This window comes from Rhinoderma darwinii, chromosome 7 (genome assembly GCF_050947455.1).
Source record: "Rhinoderma darwinii isolate aRhiDar2 chromosome 7, aRhiDar2.hap1, whole genome shotgun sequence".
NCBI classification, from domain to species: Eukaryota; Metazoa; Chordata; class Amphibia; order Anura; family Rhinodermatidae; genus Rhinoderma; species Rhinoderma darwinii.
Window position 1 is genome coordinate 30441173 of NC_134693.1, and position 7036 is coordinate 30448208.

The following is a 7036-nucleotide window of genomic DNA, read 5'->3' on the forward strand; positions in this document are numbered from 1 at the left end:
AAGGAAACAGCCGGGTACAGTGCTCAACTATTTCCATCAGTCCATTACACATTGAATAGAGCGGGCACATGCCAGGTTGGGTGTTTGGGTCCCCTGTTCTCACGATTTTAACTTTGTGCCTTTTGCATTTTCATAGTTACTATCTTTGGTAAATAAGTCACAACAAAGATCACTGCCATTAACTTTCACATGGGATAAAATGATGTTACTTTTTCTACATGGCATAGAAATGTAACCTTTTTTCTGATTTGCAACTTTTTTTTAAAAAAGTTGCATTTTATAAATGTGTGTAAATCCTGGCCAAAAATCACTAGCGTTTACAGATGTCTTTATCCACCTATCCTAGACAACTTATCACTTGCTCTCTAGTGGTTAACTATGCTATTCTAAGACTTTTATTAGATATATATTAAAATAATTTGCTACTACTGAGCATCCAATTCCACCCAAAACACCGGCTTGTGAACTGGGCTACATTCACTGATCAAATGTACAGAATTCAGTGAAGACCCTCGCACAGTGGTCCCCAACCTTTTTTGCACTGAGGACCAGTTTGATGCAAGAGAATTTATCCAGGGACCAGCGGGGCGGGGGTTAGAGTCAGTTCACACATTGCGTAAATACGACGTATACCGGTATATTAATACCTGTATTATGCTGCGGAAAATCCGCAGCATAATACAAGAGCAGCAAAGTAGATGAGATAAAACAAGTCTCATCCACACTCTGCGTAAATACTGAGCGGAAAAAACGGTTAGAAATTGACCTGGGGTGCAGAATTTTACTCCGCAGCAAGTCAATTGTATTTGCGTAAACGCTGCATATTTGTTGCGGGTTTTCCCCATTGAATTCAATGGGAGGTAAAATCCACAACAAATAGCAGCAGGGGCGTAGTTAAAGGCTCATGGGCCCTGGTGCAAGAGTTCAGCTTGGGCCCCCCTACCCCTCCCCAATACCACCAGACCCCTGCCCGCACCTATGCCCAGCCACCTTGCCTAACAGTCCCCATGGATGCCCCCACAGTATAATGCCCCCATAGCTGCCTCTGCGGTATAAAGCCCCTGCATAGCTGCCCCCTCACAGTATAATGCCCGCCATAGCTACCCCCATAGTATAATGCTCCCCACAGTATAATGCCCTCTATAAAGTATAAGGCCTCCCATACAGTATGAGGCCTCCCATACAGTATAAGGCCCCCCTTAGCTGCCCGATACAGTAAAATGCTGCCATAGCTGCCACCATATCAGCCCCCCTCCCATACCCAGTATAATGCCCCCATATATGCCTAATAAAAAATAATAACATAATTACTTACCTATCCCCATTCATCGGAATAAATAAACACAGCGGGGAGCAGTTAAATCTCCCTGCTCTCAGCTACCTGAGGTAATGGAGGGCTGGGAGCAGACCTGCTCGAGCGGCCGGGATCGATATCAGTATTGATCCCGCTCGTTTAACATCTCATCTGCACCCCGGAATGCAAACACAGGGTGCCGGTGTTTCTATGGCAGCTGGGGGCCTAATAAAGGCCCCCAGGTCTGCCTCTAGTTAATACCTGCTAGGCCATGCTAGGGACTAATAAAAAAGTAAAAAAAAAAAAAATTTGTAATAAATAAAAATTCTATTTGATATCGCCGCATCCGTAATGACCCCAACTATAAAGCTATTACATTATTTAACCCACTTGGCGAACAAGTACAAGATAAAAAAAAATTAAACAATGCAATAATTGCTGTTTTCTGTGCATCCTGCCTTAAAGAGGCTCTGTCACCAGATTTTCAAACCCCTATCTCGTATTGCAGCAGATCGGCGCTGCAATGTAGATTACAGGAACGTTGTTTTTTTTTTCAAAAACGAGCATTTTTGGGCAAGTTATGACCATTTTTATATTTATGCAAATGAGCCTTTCTTAAGTACAAGTGGGCGTGTTTAAAGTTAAGTACAACTGGGCGTGTATTATGTGCGTACATCGGGGCGTTTTTACTTGTCTTACTAGCTGGGCGTTGTGAATGGAAGTGTATGATGCTGACGAATCAGCATCATCCACTTCTCTTCGTTAACACCCAGCTTCTGGCAGTGCACAGACACACAGTGTGTTCTCGAGAGATCACGCTGTGACGTCACTTCCTGCCCCAGGTCCTGCATCGTGTCGGACGAGCGAGGACACATCGGCACCAGGCGACAGAGGCTACAGTTGATTCTGCAGCAGCATCGGCGTTTGCAGGTAATTCGATGTAGCCTCTTTCAACTGGTGCCGATGTGTCCTCGCTCGTCCGACACGATGCAGGACCTGGGGCAGGAAGTGACGTCACAGCGTGATCTCTCGAGAACACACTGTGTGTCTGTGCACTGCCAGAAGCTGGGTGTTAACGAAGAGAAGTGGATGATGCTGATTCGTCAGCATCATACACTTCTATTCACAATGCCCAGCTAGTAAAACAAGTAAAAACGCCCAGATGTACACACACAATACACGCCCACTTGGACATAACTTTAAACACGCCCAGTTGTACTTAAAGAGGCTCTGTCACCAGATTTTGCAACCCCTATCTGCTATTGCAGCAGATAGGCGCTGCAATGTAGATTACAGTAACGTTTTTATTTTTAAAAAACTAGCATTTTTGGCCAAGTTATGACCATTTTTGTATTTATGCAAATGAGGCTTGCAAAAGTACAACTGGGCGTGTTGAAAAGTAAAAGTACAACTGGGCGTGTATTATGTGCGTACATCGGGGCGTGTTTACTACTTTTACTAGCTGGGCGTTGTGTATAGAAGTATCATCCACTTCTCTTCACAACGCCCAGCTTCTGGCAGTGCAGACACAGCCGTGTTCTCGAGAGATCACGCTGTGACGTCACTTCCCCAGGTCCTGCATCGTGTCAGACGAGCGAGGACACATCGGCACCAGAGGCTACAGATGATTCTGCAGCAGCATCGGCGTTTGCAGGTAAATCGATGTAGCTACTTACCTGCAAACGCTGATGCTGCTGCAGAATCAACTGTAGCCTCTGGTGCCGATGTGGCCGACACGATGCAGGACCTGTGAGTGACGTCACAGATCTGCACTGCCAGAAGCTGGGCGTTCTGAAGAGAAGTGGATGATACTTCTATACACAACGCCCAGCTAGTAAAAGTAGTAAACACGCCCGATGTACGCACATAATACACGCCCAGTTGTACTTTTACTTTTCAACACGCCCAGTTGTACTTTTGCAAGCCTCATTTGCATAAATACAAAAATGGCCATAACTTGGCCAAAAATGCTAGTTTTTAAAAAATAAAAAAGTTACTGTAATCTACATTGCAGCGCCGATCTGCTGCAATAGCAGATAGGGGTTGCAAAATCTGGTGACAGAGCCTCTTTAAGAAAGGCTAATTTGCATAAATATAAAAATGCTTATAACTTGGCCAAAAATGCTCGTTTTTGAAAAAAAACAAAACGTTCCTGTTATCTACATTGCAGCGCCGATCTGCTGCAATACGAGATAGGGGTTTGAAAATCTGGTGACAGAGCCTCTTTAAAAAAAAATTGGTAAAAAGTCATAAAAAATTGTACCAATAAAAACTACAAGTGGTCCTGCACAAAAAAAAGCCCTTATACAGCTGCATCGACAGAAAAATCAAGATATATGGAGACACAAAAACAAAGACATAATTTTGAAAAAAAAAGTGTTTTTACTGTGTAAAAGTAGTAAAACATAAGAAAACTATATAAACTTATTGTATATATAAATTTGATATTGTTGAAATCGTGACAACACGCTGAATAAAGTTATTGTGTTCTTTATACCACACGGTAAACGGCGTAAATTTAGGACACAAAAAAGTGTGGCGAAATTGCTTTTTTCTTCCTATCACCCCCCCCCCCCCAAAAAAAAAGTTAATAAAAGTTAATCAATAAATTATATGTTACCCAATGTAATGGTGCTATTAAATAAATACAACTTGTCCAGCAAAAAACAAGACCTTATATAGGTATGTTGATGCCAAAATAAAAAAGTAATAGCTCTTTGAATGAGATGGAAAAACACAAAAAATAGCTTAGTCATTTAGGCCTAAAAATGGCTGGTCACTAAGGGGTTAAATGCATTACATATTATCGTTGTGGGCAGACAGGCAGATGTGCCACCGACAATATAGACATGTATGGGGATGAGCGATCGTATTAACGAGCGCTCGTCCCCATACTAGCTCCTTGTGAAAGGAGCAAACGAACGCCGATCAACGAGCTGTCTTGTTGATCGGCGCTCGTTTACATGGCCGCCCATGTTGGGCCATGTAAAAGTACCCTTAATGTTGGAGAGGGGTTATGTTCAAATAAAGGGCACAAAGGAAATGGATTCATTCAAGCCCCTTGGCTTAATAGATTTTAGTCTAAAAAACAATTGGGATTTTTACGAAGAAGTCTATTGTTAAATTCACCTCTCCGCATGTTCGGACAGAGCCTCTCGACACCCTGAAATTTAAGGCTTCTTCCCCACATGATGCATCAGAACATGGAAGATACCCCTGTTGCTAAACATGTTCTGATGCATCATGAGGGGAATCCTTCCCCTCCGGGCCTGGTTGCAATCGCACCCCGTTTAACTGTGATTGTTACGACACTGATACATACTGAGCATATGCCCCTGAATAGAGAATTTCCGTAATTGAGAAATATTTAAAAAAGTTAAATATTGATACATCTGCATTTAATTGTAAAATGGAAATTCATCAACTAAAATATCTCTATGGCAACTCACTGTAAAGTGGCTTTCTATGTACAAGCAGTTCATGGTCTTCCCTTTTATACTGTACAATAAAAAGCATAATAAAATGAAAAAATATTCAGTATATGTTAAAAAAAAAACAACTTGTGTATCAGGCCATTTAAATACTACAGAAATCATTGGAAGCCATTAGATAAATCAGATCTAGCATTTGTGGCTTCACAATTAACTCACTGGAACTGCAATTAATTGTAATGGTATTACAGAAGAACTAACTGGAAAGTCATTAACGAATAAAAGTCTGTAAATAAACACATAGAATGGCTACTTCTAATTTTCTAATTTAATTTTTTTATCACCTCTTTCAATTTTATAATGAAGACAGAATAAAATTAATTTAAATTCTAGCACTGCTTGTTTTTTTGTAAATTTACTAGAAAATTTAACATTGCCTATTTTTTGTCATCTTGTATTACACCATATTTTTAGACTATTAGATGCATAGTTTTGCTAAAAAAAAAATGTGTTAAAATATAAAGTTTGTTCAGAGGTACGAGCATTTAGAAAAGGTTCCTAGTGTCCCTCTGAGCAGTTTAGGAAAAGAAAATCCAGTTAAAAACTGTAATTCCTTCTGACACCACCAGGGTGAGCTCACTGCATATCATCTTATTATTGAGTTACATGAAAGCTGTAAAAATTCCTGAGCTCCCCCTATTGGCAGATGAAGAAAGACAGAATTTTGGCATATTACACAAAGCCACCAACCTTTATTATAATTCTGGACCTATTTATTAAATAAAATGTATTCATAGGAACACTTTCCTGCCTTAGATCACCACTAACCCCTGCACATCCTAAACAATATAATAATACTATACAATGATATAATTACAATAAATGGTTTAGCACCAACGATCTTCAGGGATATCAGATATTAACCTATAACCACCATGTATAATGTATATCAAAACTCCTTCTTCACCTTAGACCACAAGAGGTATTAGGTATTAACCACTAAACCACCAGGAATATGATAGGTTTTACCGCTCAGATGGTTACTAAGAAGGCAGTCCAGAATATTTTCGGAGGGTTCACTTTCCCCCAGCATGTATGCAGATAGATAATTGCAAGCCCCGCTTGTTTGCTATCAGTTGTTTTTCACCTTGTAGATCCACAAGAGCTACAGCGGTGTCCCGAGCCAAATACTTCTAATCGATCGCAAATCTATATCTCCGGTAGTAAAAAAGGGGACATATAGACCAACACCTTTGGGACAATTTCACCCCACAATTTTATTCCATACTCACAGGATAAACTAATATAAAAAATATAAATATAAAAACCCTTTAACTGCAGTTAATGCTAATTTGACTTTAGTAAACTGCAGAATGAGACCAAGCTTAAATCAGGACTCTGGTGCCATCTGCTGTCACATCTACTGTACGGATGTATTGTATTACAAAGTGTTTAATGGGCAAAATATTGAGAGAACATGTTGGAATAAAATACAGTATACAGCAACTATATATTTAAAGTGGCACCGTACATTTACAACTATAAAGAAAGGAACTGTATAAGTATACTTTGTACTATAACAATGCTTTTTAAAACAAAAATATATAAAGGGTCTTTTTTTTCCAGAAACAGCGCCATTGTCTGTGTCTGGTATTGCAGCTCTGTCCAATTTAAAGTGTAACTAAACTTTAAAAAAAACTTCTGACATGTGATAGTGACATGTCAGAAGTTTTGATCGGTGGGGTTCTGAGCACTGAGACCGTCACTGATCGCTAAAATGAAGCTGCAGAAGCACTCGGGTGAGCGCTGAGCCACTTAGTTTCTGAGCTAATTTTATCGGAAAGCCAATCAATTGGTGTACAGGCTCATAGACTTTCCATTGAGCCTGTACACCAACTGTTTGGCTTTCCAAGAAAAGCTGATCAGAAACTAAGCGGCTTAGCGCTTGCCCAAGCGCTTCTGCCGCTTTGTTTTAGCGATCGGTGGGTATCTCAGTGCTCGGACCCCCACCAATCAAAACTAGGTTTATAACTTAGATGTAATAGTTTACAAGTGGACCTGCGTGTCAGAGACACACAGGACCCGCTGTCACTGAACTAGTCAGGCCCGCGGGACTGACGGATTCAGTGAATAGCACTAGATACAGCTGCTCTGTATAGAGAATACAGAGCAGCTGTATCTAAAAAAGTAAAACTAATTTTATCCTGTGGCAACCATTACTGATCATCATACATAGTTTTATGGTTAAAAGGCAAGCCAGTGTATATTGGCATGTTTTATAGCACTATTTAAGGGTAGATACCCAGCGTGG